The 15705-nt window shown below is 44.5% G+C and overlaps 1 long non-coding RNA gene across 1 annotated transcript in view; it reads left to right on the top strand.

Annotated features, from left to right (window-relative positions):
• The first annotated feature begins 610 nt into the window (after nucleotides 1-610).
• Nucleotides 611-15705, top strand: part of LOC125904642 (uncharacterized) — a 56020-nt gene continuing 40925 nt past the window's right edge. The window contains exon 1 of the long non-coding RNA XR_007451515.1: nucleotides 611-672. This is a non-coding gene — a long non-coding RNA (uncharacterized LOC125904642). The remainder of the gene's footprint in view (nucleotides 673-15705) is intronic.

The raw sequence follows: 15705 nt of genomic DNA, 5'->3' as shown, positions 1-15705 counted from the left end.
GCCGCTGTCGTGTAAACGATCGGCCAAAACGCAACTAAAGTTGACTGTTTTCAGTTGAAATTGTTGTCGTGTAAACAGGACCTAAGTTAAGATTAAGTTTCTGGTGTAGCCGGTCCAGTCTGGTGTGCGAGCTTAAACCAGTTTTATTTAATGCAATTCAGCTGAACCAGCATTTGTTATTACGACACGTTCTGGCAAATTAAAAAGTAGCCTACATGAGCAACCTGTGCTGATGGCGTCACAGCATAGCAGTTAGATTAACATAACAATATGTTTATTAATGAACAAATGGAGCCACTAGTTTCTGACAGGATGTGTGCACATTACCACCGAGCCCAGGTCGCTGTCAGCAACATGAAGGAGATCAAACTTAAGTAGACGTTTGGAGGGGCAGAGCAGTAAAAGCTGTGTTAGTTTTCTAGAAAGTTCATGTGATTTTTGGGGTGACAAGGAAACATGACAGTCTCTCAAGAAAACTAAAACTGTACCTATGACAACAATTTGGATTATCAAGCATTGTTTTGAGCTAAATTTTCATTGGATGCTGTGTTTCTATCGGCTGATTCATGGAGTTGACATAAGGACTTATCGATACCTTCTTATTTCATTACAGAAACCTAAAGACAGCAGCAGCTGGATGAAGAGAGATCACCAGGGAGCTGGACGTTTCTGGTAAGCTATATGACAATGGCTAATAACACACTGAGCTGCATGTTGTTGACTATGTTTTATGTTATTTCCAGTAAATATCACAACATAAAACATGTCTCCTCTTTGAAAAAGTAACGTTACAAACACATCTCCTGTATGATCTCAAGCACACAGCTGATAGCTGAGTGGTTTGTTTACATGACACAACACAAGTGCAGAGTTGGATGGATTAAATATGGACAAAATATTAACAGACGCTCGGTCTGTTAAGACATTGCGTCAATGGTGGGACACTTGGTACAATTCGGTTTACCTTTCCGATCCAGTGTTTGGCTTGTGGTCAAATTAGTTTGAACTTTGCCTTCTTCCACTTTCGGAGCGCACAGTGTAAAAGCCTCGATGCAGCCCCACTACCGACGCCTGAATCTCTGCTGGCAGTCACAGACTAACTAATGGAAAATAGTTTCTGTGGTGGTTATGGCATTAAGATATACCTGAACATTACACACATTGACATACAGACCTGAGACCAGTGGCAGTAAAACAAGATGCCACCCAACAAGATGAGTGTAATTCGGACACGTTCCCTGACTGGACCTGTGGAGACCTCGAAAGTCCAAAAACCCAAAGGCCTACACTGATACTGTACAGTAATGAAATGATAAGATGAAGGTGAGAAGAATTTGAAATGGAGTTTATGTGATAAATTATAAAAATGATCAGTCTGACAGAACTGAAGTATCCCATCTATCACAAACTGTATATCTTAAGATACAGTATGCAGACAGAGATTTATTAGCACTAATCTCTGTTACACACACCAGGCCTCTCAGACAGCGTTTGGCCAGACGATGTTCGGTTGTCTTATACTTAGCACTTATTGATCCTGGCTGACTGGACCGATGCCCATGGGCCTCGAAGCCAAAACACCCTCCAGCAGTTAAATTTTCAGGGCTGAATACAGACAGTGAAGAGACGTCCTGCTGATGACCTCCAAAGAAGAAATCAGGGGCTTGTGCCTAAATTACAGGGCATCCTGATTAACAACACTTTTTCCTTCTTAATCAAGTGAATGTCAAAAAACATGCTCACCATTTGGACTCTCATCGTAACTACTGTCATTGGATGATGTAACGTCCTAGATATAGTTGACCTAAACAATATCAGTTCCATTTTGAGACCATTTTATGCCACTGGTGTAATGATAATATTATAGCATCATGATGCACCTTTCAAAGAGCAATGGACTTTTAATTCTTAGACATTGGGATTGGAGAATGAAAAAAATGCTCAACATATTTTTAAAGTTAATGAACACCTGTTCACATAGGAAAGTGTCTATAAAGTCATAGGACCTTGACAGGAGAGCCCAGAAATATTCAGTCTGAGATCTGACATTTTGCCAACAAAAATAAAAACAAGTGATGCCTCTTGCAGTTAACAGCCAAGCCTAGTGATGCTCCGGGAGCACTCATAGATTTCTAACAATACCTAGATACCGGAGCCAAGATGGCGCCTATTCATTCCTATGGAGTTGCTCCCCCGGCGCATACGCCAAAAAAGTTTGTTGCATCTGAGTTTACTTCAGCAGTGTGTGTCCCACTGAATATGCACAGCTGTGTTTCTCCCGCTGGCCCCACTCGAGTTCCTGCTCATAATCATAATTGACTTATGGCTAAGCCACGCCCCCCTCCACTCACTCGGACAAACTATCAACATTCAGTGGCCGGCGCTATGGCAGGTGTCACAGTACACGGCATTTCACAGGAGGCAACTGATGATTTTTGGGGACATAACGATCAGATGTCATTGAGAAGTAACCAAAAGGGCCTAAACTACACATTGGAGGGATATATTCATCATTTTATTGTTGAGAAGGTCGATGAAAAGCTTAAATTACAAGCCAACATTTACAGGTCACAGTGTACGCTTGTGAACCGCATCTGGTTGCCGTCACCAAAGACAACAAGTTAAAGTGCCACTGAAGTTAAGGTTTTTGGCTCAGAATATGAGAAAAGGATAACGGCCTTTTTACCATCTTTACCAAGAGTGTCTCTCCGTTAGTTTGGTGCTACAGTATTTACACTGAATCATTCAGCATAACGTTTGCCAACCTTTGTTATCTCTGCCATTACAGATAAGTTAATGAAGCTAAGCTCCACAAGTTAACGTTAGCTTAACTAGAGCCCTTTGGACAACAGCTAACAATGATGTACCATCACCAAAGTACAAAACTAGAACAAAATAGGCTAATGAACTCCCAGCAAACAAGGTGACATGATGAACAACGCAGCTAGGAGCTAACGTTAGGCTAACTTTAGCTAACGTTAGCTAGAGATGTTAAAGATAACTTTATATTTCTTTGCAGCAAAGTGACAATATGTTGCCTCAAACACAATGTTGACTTACCTTAGAACAGATGTAGACATCATTGTTAATCTTATTCACGTTGAGTTGATGTTGTGGTCTAACGTTACCGCACAACTTTATCCAAAGGAGACACTTTTCTCGCTTGAGATGTGGTTTAAAGTGTAAAAATACACCTGGTCGCCCAGCCTCTCAGGATACCTTGTGTCAGAGTTGCATGTACCCTATGCACACCATTTGACCATTTTTAAACTTCAAATCTCAGAAAAGCTCATAAAACTGAACAAACTGCCTTTCTGTAATGCATTTCAATGGACGTCCAGGCTATATGCACTGTGATTGGCTCATCGCGTCTGAGGGCGGGACTTAGCCATAGGTCAATTGAAAGAATCATAATCGACCTTGTTTGCAGTTCGATGTGTCCTGTCAATAGTTTTACAGATGTCTCTTTTAAGTAGGAAGTCTATGGAGAAAATGGTTTTTGGGCCGCAGGGCATTTTTTCGTTGCCATATCGCAAGTGGCCACTGGGGAAAACTGGCTACAAGGCTGAGCAGCGTTCCTGCAGGCCTGTGAATCACTGTTTAATTTTTCAAAAAATATGATAATTCTTCAGGGGGTGCAGTTAGTTACAGTGCGGACTCCATGATTACTCCGACAGTTTGTCGGACCATCACAAAGGGGCGGGGCTTAGTGAACTGGCTCTCGTCTGGCACTAAACTCCATTAAACTCTCCCCGTTTGTCCTTAGTACTCGTTTATTTTCCATGTTGTTTATCTCTGTCTCAACGTTACTGCACCGTTCACTTTTTCAATTTCCATCTTTAACCTCTGTGTTTACTGTCACTTCAAAATAAAAGCACCTCCATGTTCAAAGGAAATAACAAAATAAAGGCAACATTGCTAGTGCGAATTTAACACGTCAGCTGCTGAACATTGGGCTCATTTACAGCCTGTGTTTCAGCCATGATGGTTGTAGCTGCTTACACACACACACTTTTGGGACACTTGTATTTCCAGGACAGAGCTCCAACAGGAAATGTACACACTCTAAAGATCTGGTTGTAGTCCTTATTGTGAAATAGGAACCAGAGGCTGAACGAGGCAAACTGACATTTCATGTATGAAGATGAGATACGAGATATGATCTGAACATGATGAAGTTGTTAGATTCTTGCAGCATGTCTGACACAGCTTCAGTCACCACTGAGTCGCAGCTTTGGTGTGGCTGCACAGAGAGCAGCAGCAGTGATTACAGAGAGAAGGAGGCTAATCCAGGGAGGATCTGGTTACTATCACATCATTCACTCCATCTAACAGCAGGACTCTCTCTCTCGCTCTCTCTCTCTCTGTCTCTCTCTCTCTCTGTCTGTCTGTCTGTCTCTCTCTCTCTCTCTGTGGTTATATATGTATCACAGATTCAGATACAACATGACTCACCACTCCTCCGCTGTCCTCTGCTCTTCAACTCTTTTCATCCTAAACTGGTGAGCTCAAATGATTCTTAAAAAAATTTAAAGACAGAAAATAAAGAGACACAGAAGAAAAAAAATGCATTTTGATAAACACACACTAACAGTCGCTCAGACACAACAACACACACATGAACACACTCCGGGGTGTAGCCCTCCCATTGGCTTAACATGTTGAATAACCTGTGTTGCATAACTGAGGTCAGATATAAAAAGAGGCACATCATCCCCAAAGACACAGACTCACTCACTCACTCATTTCATGCTCTATGTGGGTCACAGAGTGCGAGAGAAATAATAACACAGAAGTCATTTTAGATTACATAGCTGAGATCAATAGCCCTCACTGTCTGAGCATGAAAGCTTCATTTTGCCCTGAAAAGGGCCGATTGTGGACGGGATTGACTGTTTTATGGCATGATGATGATGCGCCCCCCCCCCCCCCACACACACACACACACACACACACACACACTGTACTGCACAGCATACATCATGGAGACACAGTCATCAAATAGTGGAGAGGAGAACAGAAGACGTGAAGACTGTTAAACAGGACACAGACACACTTCATACAGACAATCACACCGAGGCATGAAAATACATTTACATTGACAAAAGGGTATTGATAAAAGTTCAACATCGGGTCCATGATATAATATGTCTCCTTTGGTCACATGAGGAAGGCACACACATATATAATACACATGTTAAGCACACAGCACAAAGACATTAAAGGAATAACTCGACTTTTAGGACTTCAGGAGAGTTAGAGGAAAAGATCGGAACTACTGATCGAGAAAGGTTGGTCAGAATTTAGGAACCTTTCTGATCTCATTTTATTTCTTTAGCCCCATTTCCACCAGCAGTAAGCCTTCAGACATGGTACCTAGACCCTCGGTGTGTTCAGACAGTCCTCTTAAATGTGGGCGGGGTTGTTGTCACTCACTGCTCCGTCCAGCACTCGCTGTATTTCCTCATCAGCGGTGACACAGATGGAAGTCTGCACCTGGTTTATCGTCCACAGAACGAGGCTGCACGCCCACATTTTCACAACAAAATAGAACAGGCTGCAGTGAGAGTCTCTCTCCATGGGATATTTCAAAATAGCAGCTTTGTGCATTTAGTCCTTCTCAGGCAAGCTCAGGGGTTTAGTGTTGCTGTAGCCCACAGGAAGTGAGGATTAGAATATATGACCTTCACATAATCCGCTCCAAATGAATCTATATTTTTAAAGTCATTACTAAAAGTGTGTGTCATATAAAAACTAAAGTGATGGTCAAAGTTGTCACAGTGAAATTTAAGGTGTGCTGATGGATTCACGTCATCAACTCATGCATTGAGTAACATTACAAGTTAACGTTCCACCTTAAAAGTTGCCGGCAGTCGGCCCAGTGAATGAAGTGATTTTTTCTCAGACTCCAGCTGCTCAACTCACATTCGTTTGCGGTTTATTCATGCAGGTGTGAACACACCAAAACAACCGGACCGAGACCTTCTTGAAGAGGTGGTCTCAGTCCGGTTCCAAAGGAACTCTGGTGCGGTTGGTTTGTGGTGAGAAGGTGTTGCGACCTGGATGTGAAGCAACTGCAGTCACATGACACATTGTTTGGGTTAAACATGAGCATGTTACAGTCCTGGAGGATTATTAATGTGCACCTCCTCCTGTACTGCCTTAATATGCGCACAAAAAGGTGCACACATTCATAAGACACATGTAAAGCACACAGCACAAAGAGCTTAAAGGAATAACTCAACTTTTCGGACTTGAGAGTCAGAGGAAAAGATCAGCACTACTGTCTGATAGTTCTGTCCATCCTTTCATCTAACTGTATTTTAAGAAAGAAAGTAAAATGTCAGACTGCTCCTTTAAACTTAATTATTTGGCCACAGTGGCAGTGGAAACAAGTTGTGAACACAACGCTGACATGTGATCACCTTGTAAAGCTGTTAGAGTGAACTTGTTAGCTAACCGCTTTTTACACATCTCGTACATATGGAGCAGCAACATTCATTCAGAGTCATCTTTCTGGCCACCTGGCAAATCTAAGTCCAAAATTAACTCTCTTTTAGCTTCAGGGTTTCTGCCAGTGTAATTTAAGCCAGGCAGCCCGCCTGGTCCAAGCATGGAGAGTCTTATGACTCCCCGCCGGCCGCAGCCGTGACTGAAGGCATTATGTTTACGAGTTGTCCATCTGTACGTCTCTCCCATTCTCGTGAACGCTATATCTCAAGAAAGCCTTTGGGAATTTATTCAGATTTGACACAAACATCAACTTGGACTCAACGATGAACTGATTAGCTGTTGGCTAAAAGGTCAAGGTCAGCGTGACCTCGTTAGTCTCATTCTTGTGAACACAGAATCTCAAACACAACTTTAGGGAATTGCTTCAAAATTGGCACAAACAGTCTGTTGTGCTCAGCAGTGATCTGATTTGACTTTGGCAGTCAAAGTTCAAAGGTCACAACTATAGAGAGCTTTAAAAAGATGTAGAGACAGTATATGAATGTGGTATGCAGACACAGAGGGTTGGTTCTTCATTTATCTGGGCTTGGTTGAGATGTAATTATATATATAATATCTGAGACTTATTGTTTATCTATATTAATGGTTGTAAATAAGTTTAGGATAGTTGTTGACACTTTACTTTTCAAACGAGACATAAATACTGCGAAGGAGGTGGGGGTAGTGTACAGTTATTTCTACTCCTTTTTGAGCATATCTGTTGATGTTTTGTTTGTTTTGGTTTTATTTTTATTTTGTTGAAAAGTCATTCAATCATTCAAAGGTCAAGGTCACTGTGACCTTGCAATCTTCTCCCTCTCCTGAACACGATGTCCCAAGAACACCTTGAGGGAAATGCTTCACCTTTGGTGCGAACATCCACTCGGACTCAAGAATGGTTGGTGTTCAAAGGTCAAAGGTCACTGTGACCTCACAAAAATGTTTTTTGGCTATAACTCAAGAATTCATACGCTAATTATGCCAAAAATGTTTAATAGGATACAGTTATGAAGTAAAGGCCAATTTCCATCAGATGCGTGTTGGTTGCGTCTGCGCTCCGGCACGGCAGCGGAGCCGATAGGATTCCATTCTAGTCAATGCGTGTGTTTCCACCGGCTGCGGCTGTGCTACGTTCCGGCTCCGTCTCAGCTCCGGCACTCCGGAGCACCTCCGCAGCAGATACGCAGGACTTCTATTTTTGCCGGACGCCGGAGCACAACGCAGCAATTCAGCACAGAACAGATCGTGCGGGGCAGGAAGTCATGCACAGAAACACAATAAAACATCCGGTTAATTTTCAAAATAAAGTACATAGTGTTCATGGCGGATCATATTTCCCTGCACTACACCTTGAAAACTACATAATCGGCAGAGGCAGGCCTGAAGTCAACAGGTCAGAGATTTTCAGATGTCATTTCACCCCGTGAACACCATGGACGAGGAGATATTAATCTTGGCAGTGCACCAAGATGTCTTCCGGCGGAGCTGTACCGCTCCACACAGCAAACGCAGCCGGTGGGTATTGACGGACGGCGGAGCACGCAGCGGATAACCAGTGCTGCCGTTCCGCAACGGACACGCATCCAATGGAAATCCGGCGTAAGGGAGCGATCACACCGAGATGAAACGCTAGAAACGTGACGCCAGTAAAACCATTGTTTTCCTATGATACGGCGCATCTGACTGGCATTCAAGCATCTTTGTAGACAGCCGTTTTTGTAGATGCTTCTTTTTAGACGCGCGTTTTTGTAGACGCTTCTTTTTAGACGCGCGTAGACGCTGAAAAGTTACAAATATTTTCAACTTTTTGAGCGTCAGATGCCAGTAGCTAACGCGCATTGAATAAGTGCTTCCACCGTTTCAAGCGTCTTTGAAGCGTCCACGTCTCTAACGTCTCAGTTCTGTGTGATCACCCCCCTAAGGAGGTTTTATATTGAAAAGGTCAAAGGTCAGTTTCACTCTGACATCATCATGTTCTGTAAAAACACTTCTCTGGCCACATCTCAGGGTGCTTTCACATGATTGCCGATTTGCAGACGCCGAGCTCGGCGTCAGCTTGACCCAACGCTGATTATACGCACGCACTGATGGCCGGCGGAATCATTGGCTCTACACAGAAAGGTCAGCGTCAAACGGGGTCGAAGTTCAACAACATTGAACTTTCGGCGTTGCGTCAAAGCGCCGGTGAAGCCCGCAACGCGCCGCCAAAGTCGAAAAGCACCCTGACGTCAGCGTCAATGCCAGCTTCCATAGGAAAACAATGGCACAGCTGGCATCAAGAGATTTTTAACGCTGGGCATGTGGAAGTGCCTTCAGCTTCATATGAGGAGCAACTGGTCTGAGGATCTGAGAGATCTAGTGTTGGAGACAGGGCGGAGGAGCTCGGTGATGTTTTTGGGTGCCGGGCCATGTAAGGCTTTAAAAACAAACAGTAAGACCTTAAACTTAGATCTGTACTTGACTGGTAACCAGTGCAGGGGCGCCAGTACAGGTGTGATGAGGTCTGTTTCTAGTTAGAAGTCGAGCAGCAGCGTTCTGTACCAACTGCAAGCGCGATATGGAGAACTGACTTTTACCCACATACAGAGCATTAAAATAATCCAAACGAGAGGAAATGAAGGCACTCATGACTTTGTTCAGGTCCTGAAATGAGACAATTGGTTTCAGTTTGGCAGTGTTTAAGTTGGAGAATGCAACCTTTCACTACAGAGTCAGTTTGTTTGCTGAATTTTAAAGCTGAATCGAAAATGAAACCAAGATTTCTTGCCCAGGCATGAAGGTCAGGTGCCAAGGGCCCTAGGTGGTTTGCTATACCTCGGGTGGAGATGGGGGGCCAAATAAGACCACGTCAAACTTACTGTCATTTAGTTGGAGATAGTTTTTTGCCATCCAAGATTTCACATCATGGAGGCAGTCAGGGATACGCTGCAGTAAATGTTCACTGCAGAGAGAGGCTACATTCTCTATTATTACTCACGAACCAGGCGTCATTGGTCCAGTGACAAATGTTTGTGTGTGTGAGTGCAGACATGCGTGAATGCCTGTGCATACGTGGTGGCTGTTATTGTGACGTTGTGCTTCTTGAAGCCACAACCATCAAGACAACAAAGATAAAAACTAAGTTCCAATCCAGAGAAAGATTAGGGTTACCACAGGTTACCATCAGGGTCGTCACACACTCATGTTACAAGAAAAGGAACGATGTATTTGAGCTTAAAGCCAGTTGGATGTTTGTGCTTCCAGAGTTCATTCTGGCTCAAAGTCGGGACCCTTTACCCCACATTCAGCATAGAAAACTGCTGGCAGTCCTCGTACCCCGTGTCTTCCCCTCTCATCTGATGCCTCTATGCATGCACGCACACACACACACACGAAAACATTCCTGCTTTGATACAAATCCCTATGGTGAGCTTCTATCATCTCTAGCAATAACGAGCTGTCATTGGCCCTCAGTGATGTATCTGTCTGAACGTGTCAGCGAGCAGGCAGGCTGACTGAACGTCGGGCTAAAGCAGTTCTCCACTTCCAAGGCCTGCCAGTCAGCGCTGGGGGCACCTGAGACAGCCCCGTGTCGGTGAGGGATCATTTCTGAAGGCTGACACTGGATCAGAGACGGGAGGGAAGCAGCCATGTCGACGTTTGACCCCACCCCCACATACGGCAGCAAAAGAAGCCGGGGAAGACGGCGCAGTAAGGTGATGAGGTACTGACAGCTAAATGCCAAATAGGTTGTCTCGGGAGGATTTGATATCTGACCGGCTCCTATTTAAAGATAAGAGAGAGGCGTGTGAGTTATTAAAGTTTTACCACAGGTATATACATGTGTGCATTTACATGGCGGAATGAGTTTAAACTAAGTCAGCGGGCACCTTGAATATCTGAGTGATACAAGATAAACCAAAATAACCCCCGCTGATAACACTCAGATTCAGCCATCACAACACCTCCCTGTAATGTATTCCCTCCACATTGCATGAGATATATTATCTAGCCCTCCTTATTGTGTCGGTGATAAATGCAGCACACATTAACTCCACCAAATGTGTTTCTCCTATTTCCACAATAAAGGGGGCCTTACTTTCCTCTGACCTTCAGCAGGGCTGCAAAGCCAGCACAAAATATGCATTTAGAAGAAGCAGCAGGAGCGGATGTGAGGGGTTGCGGAGAGATTGCTTTCTTTTGTACAGCGTCATGCAGGAACATGCATCACTGTCCGCCTCCAACAAACAGCCAGTAATATGCAGAAATATTAAGTAGGATCAGCAAATAAATATATGGAGTGGAGCTAGCGCTGTGACAGATGTTGGCTATTTGCATGGAGCTCCTCTGTCATGTCATTAGCCGACTCTCTCAGGCAAGCAGGCGAAATGAATGAACTGGCTGCTCGGAACGTTCGCGTATTCGAGCCGCGTGGAGTTGAGGTGCATTGTGCGATCGAGGAAGACTCGTGAAGTAGCTTTGCAGCCAGGTGTTTGTTCGTGTGTGTGTGTATCACAGTGAAAGCATGTATTTTTCATGCTGCTGTAACTGGAACTTTGTTTGGTGTGGAGAGAGGTGCAGGTCAACCTTTGAACCTGCTTTAAAACAGCATGCTTTATGTGGTGCATTGTGTTATTATTTCATAATGCACATCCTCGCATGTGGGCACACACACACACACGCACACCGTACATGTGTGTGCCACACGGTCTGTGGTTACTGTATTTCGAAGCATTTCTTAGATGGCAGCAGCGCGTTGTATTAAAGATTGATTTAGTCAGTGAAGCAGAGAGTGTGTATTCACACTGTTCTCTGTGTTCTCTGGTCAAGGCCACTGAGTTTCATCTTGCTGAAAACATACACCCTACTGTATGGCTTCAGGGACACTACGTCTGACCTCCACCTCGCTGAACATAAATGAGTAAAGAGAAAATACAACACAGAACAATCCCCTTTATTAACCTGCCCCGGGAACATACAGGCTCTTACAATCAGCCCCAGCATTGTTCATGCTGCTCGGCGTATTGAGCACGTTGCCGACGCGCCTCGCAGTCTGCTCTAATGGCGTGGGTCATCAAGCACTATTCAAGATGGAAAAAAATAGACACAAGTATTGATTTGAAAATGTCTTGTTCTGTTATTTCTAAAAGCTTTCATCTGTATTTTTTTTCCCTCTGAGCTGGCGGAGTGCCTCGGGTCATGGTTGGGGAGTTTATAGAATGTTTTGTGATCAGCGTGTTTTACCTGTGTGTGTGTGTGTGTGTGTATGTGTGTGTGCATGTATCAAATCTTGTCAGCCGCAGAATACATACGAGGAGGCAGGAGAGTCGTATATCTGACGAAGTGCAGCCAATAAAGTATAATTCATGACCGTTACAGTGCCCGTGGATAGTAGTCATTACTCTTGTGTTGGTGTGCGTGTAGTATATCAGGCCTCAAAACAACAGCCCTCATCACTATATTGATTGCCTGACATCTTTTTTTTTCTTGAGAGTGCAGGATAGGGAAGAAAGAGGGAAAGAGGGAAAGATAGATGTTGAAATGAGAGGTAGGAAAGCAGCTCTCTGCCTCCTGATGCTGCTGCAGCACTGCTGTTGTCTGGCTTGTGTAGGTGGTCTCATGCCACCAGTACATACACTGGTGCTTACACATAAACTCAGTCCCAGGCTGATTCCCAGTTGTCATTGTGTGAGACATACAGTGTGTGTTCAGTTTCCTCCATTTAGACAGTGCAGTCCTTCTCACACAGTACACAGCATTGTTTACTGAAGAATTTCTCATGCAGGCCACAGTTGCTCCTCTGTGGACGCGCTGCTAATGTGTTGCATGTGAAAGAACATTTCCATGTGATCATCATCCATCTCTCTCTTTCATGAAGTCGTCCCCTGCGCAGGCTTCCCCTCGGGGAAATTGTGCTGTCTGTGGTGTTTTCTATCAACTTTCCCCCTCAGTGTTGTGTCTCCGTCAGTGTTGCCTCGTCAGTCTCACTTCATGTCAAATCACAGTGTTTCATAGAAGTGTGTGAGCTGTTGGTGAAGACCAGCTTCTTACTGTGGGTCTGTTTGATTTGTTCAGTTTGAACCCTCATGAGTGCATCGGTTCCTGTTTCATGACAAATCAGATCTATATTAAAGGGTTAGTTCACCACAGTTCGGTGCTATCTAGCTATGTAGATAAGTTCAACAGGCTCAACACATGAAATACAACTGACTTGACTTGGAGCCAATTCACCGACTGTATCTACAACTTTTTTTTCATTTCAAAAGATGGTCCGAATTATCACACATCGCTCAAAATGAAATTTACCCTTCCAGTTACATTAACATTTGTGAGTAAAGTCAGACAGTTTAAGACTCCTGTGTAACATTAAGGTGCAGACACACCAAACCGACATCAAAGAACTAGCGGCGACGAAAGCCAACTGATGCGTCGTCTACGTCGCCTCACGTCGCCCTGTGTCAGTTGCATTTGAACACACTACACGGACTACATCCGACGGCCAAGTAGCACGTACGTTCTGCGCCTGCGTGAGAGAGAGCGGAGTGAGAGAGTGGTACATCCTGTCAGCCGAGGGGTTTCCTATCTGTGCAGCCGAGCACCGCAGCACCTCCACGGACTATTACATCCAGACGGTCCCGGTGTTTCCTCCGCAGGCTCCACTTCACTCAGCTGCCCGATAAACCCGCTGCTTCTTCCCACTTTAACCTGAATAACAAACCAGGGCTCAGTGCTCCGGTTGGATCCAAACGGAGAGCCGGGGCTAGCTCAGAGACTAGCGGAGGCTAACTGGCTGTGCTTCCCTCCGGTCATGCTGCGGCTAACGCTCCGCTAGCCGCTCCCAGCTAGCTCCGGTTTGTTATTCAGGTTAAAGTGGGAAGAAGCAGCGGGTCTGTGGGGCAGCTGAGTGAAGTGGAGCCTGAGGAGGAAGCACCGGTTAGCCCCGGTTTCACTACAGGCAGATTCACTCGCTACAGGGGCGAGGAAATAAAACCTGAACAGCCAATCAGAGTGATCTCTCTCACCGACAAGCTCCGCCGCCGATTCAACATGCTCAGTCAGCTGAAAAGCTGTCGACGCTGAAGTGCCGACAGTGCGGGACACACTGCAAAAACTAGGGTGACAGACGCTCACCGACGGCCCGACTTTGGTCAACAGCCAACCGTCGGCTTGGTGTGTCAGGGCCTTTACTCAGTAATACTAACACAATGTGGTGTCCAACTTTACATTTGTAAAGGTTAACTAAACATCCGCTGTCTTTGTTAAGCAGCTCGACGTCCTCTGTGATTGTCATGGTAATTGCCGGTAAGTGTAGCTAAGGCTAGATCACTTAAATGATTTTTACTCAACATAAAGTTACGCACTTAACATAATGTGACAATCCGAGGACGTACCTCAAAGTGAGTCAAAGTTCAGTTAGTTTCAGACGAGACACAAACACTGGTCTTCTCTGGGAAAGTCCTGTGTTTGTTGACCCATCCCTCACCCCAACCTGCCTTATGCAGGCTTTCACTCTTTATACTACTTTCCCTCTCCGCGCATTAGTCACATGATTTCAGCCTTCACAATTACATGGGTTACATACAGATTTCTGGCTCGTGGTTCTGTGGGTTATATTATAATTCTGGTGCATTACTGAGGGGTTTGTAGGCGTATGTATGAACAGTGCATGAGAACAGCCTGATCATCTGGCATCGTTTAAGGGCCCCCAGGCTAAACAGGTTATGACAAGGGCTGCCCCCTGATAGTCGACCAAACGTTAGTCGACCAGAAAGGTCATTAGTCAGCAAGATTTCATTGGTTGCTTAGTCGCAGGAAAAAAACTAACAAACATGAAACTCTATCAGGAGCTGCACCTTGTCAAAATAAATCCAATCCTATCTGACTGGACCATGTGTGAGTTTACTTTGAAAGGACAGACACAGGAAGTGTCCACGCTCAGCAGTCAGACAGGAGTCAGGTTAATCTCCAGGGCTGGTACCTGCGGTTATTCCACAGGCTAGTTAATAACATGTCGGGCAGGAAATCCAAAGTGTGGGATCATTTTGAGAAGGTGAAGGACGAACCCAAGGTGATATGTAAACTCATCTTCATTGGTCGACTACAAACATGACGTATCATGTGAAACATGGAAGTAGCTACATGCCCATTAGCCCACAGCGTCATTAACAGGCGGCTCGCTCAGTGTGTGACGTGCACTTGGAGATAAAATATAGGCCTATATTAATGAAGGTTCATTAGTACGGTTTGTATTTCTCTGTAATGTAGCACAGTGTTAACAATGTTACTGATACTATTCTTTCTCACACCTTCAACTCAAACCACCAAAATATATCATTTAATCATTACATTCATATCAGAAACATGCAGGAGACTAGTCCACTGATGGACCCTGATGAGGACTGTTGGTTCTATATAGTAATATTTGACGAAGGCAGTGTAAAGCACCTTTAAAAGATGGCTGCCACATAACACCACAACAGCTACGGTTAAAAGCAACCCTCGGTGCTGTTTACCATCACGGGCAAATCAGAGCATGTTTTTTATTTTTTGTAATTTGGGGCAGCTGACCCTTTAAAAGTCTGGAAATCATTTAGTGCAGATATCAGTCACATATGTACACGCACACAGAGCCGTGTGTGACTGCTGATGTCACATTCATCCAGTTTTACAGGTGCAGCTTTTCAGGTCAATTTTTTTCTCTGGCGAACGCTGTCGTATCAACTTATTCTCAGTGTCAAAATTATTTGCTGGGTGTCATTTCATGTTCTCTGTCTGATCAACGCTCCATTTAGATTTTTTCCTCATTCTGCCTTTCTTCATTTAATCAACCCCCCCGCCCCTCCATGGACTGTTCATGGACTTGATGGAACCTCAGATTTTTATACGACGGCTGATATACGGCCGTATTAAAGACGGGTGCTTTCCGTTTGACGAGCGTGGTTTAATCTAAATCAAGATACGGGTCCCTCGAGGCCGGTGCTGTAATCATGTCAAACTGGCGATACCGCTCACTGTCACTCTCCCTCCATCTCGCCTGATCATCATCTGCATTGCAATTATTGAGCGGATTTAGATGGTATCTGGCTCTTAGGTAATCAGGAGGAGAATGGGATTAGATGTAACGTTATATGGTTATGTTGTTAATCTCAATGAGTTTGCATCACACAGCTCATCTGGCTGTGGGAGAGATGACATCTGGATGTGGGGCTTTGTGTTCAGTTCAAGGTTAAACTA

The sequence above is a fragment of the Epinephelus fuscoguttatus genome, linkage group LG17, assembly GCF_011397635.1.
Source record: "Epinephelus fuscoguttatus linkage group LG17, E.fuscoguttatus.final_Chr_v1".
Classification (NCBI taxonomy): Eukaryota; Metazoa; Chordata; class Actinopteri; order Perciformes; family Serranidae; genus Epinephelus; species Epinephelus fuscoguttatus.
Note: the sequence above shows the minus strand (reverse complement) of the source record. Positions and strands in the feature narration are given on the sequence as shown.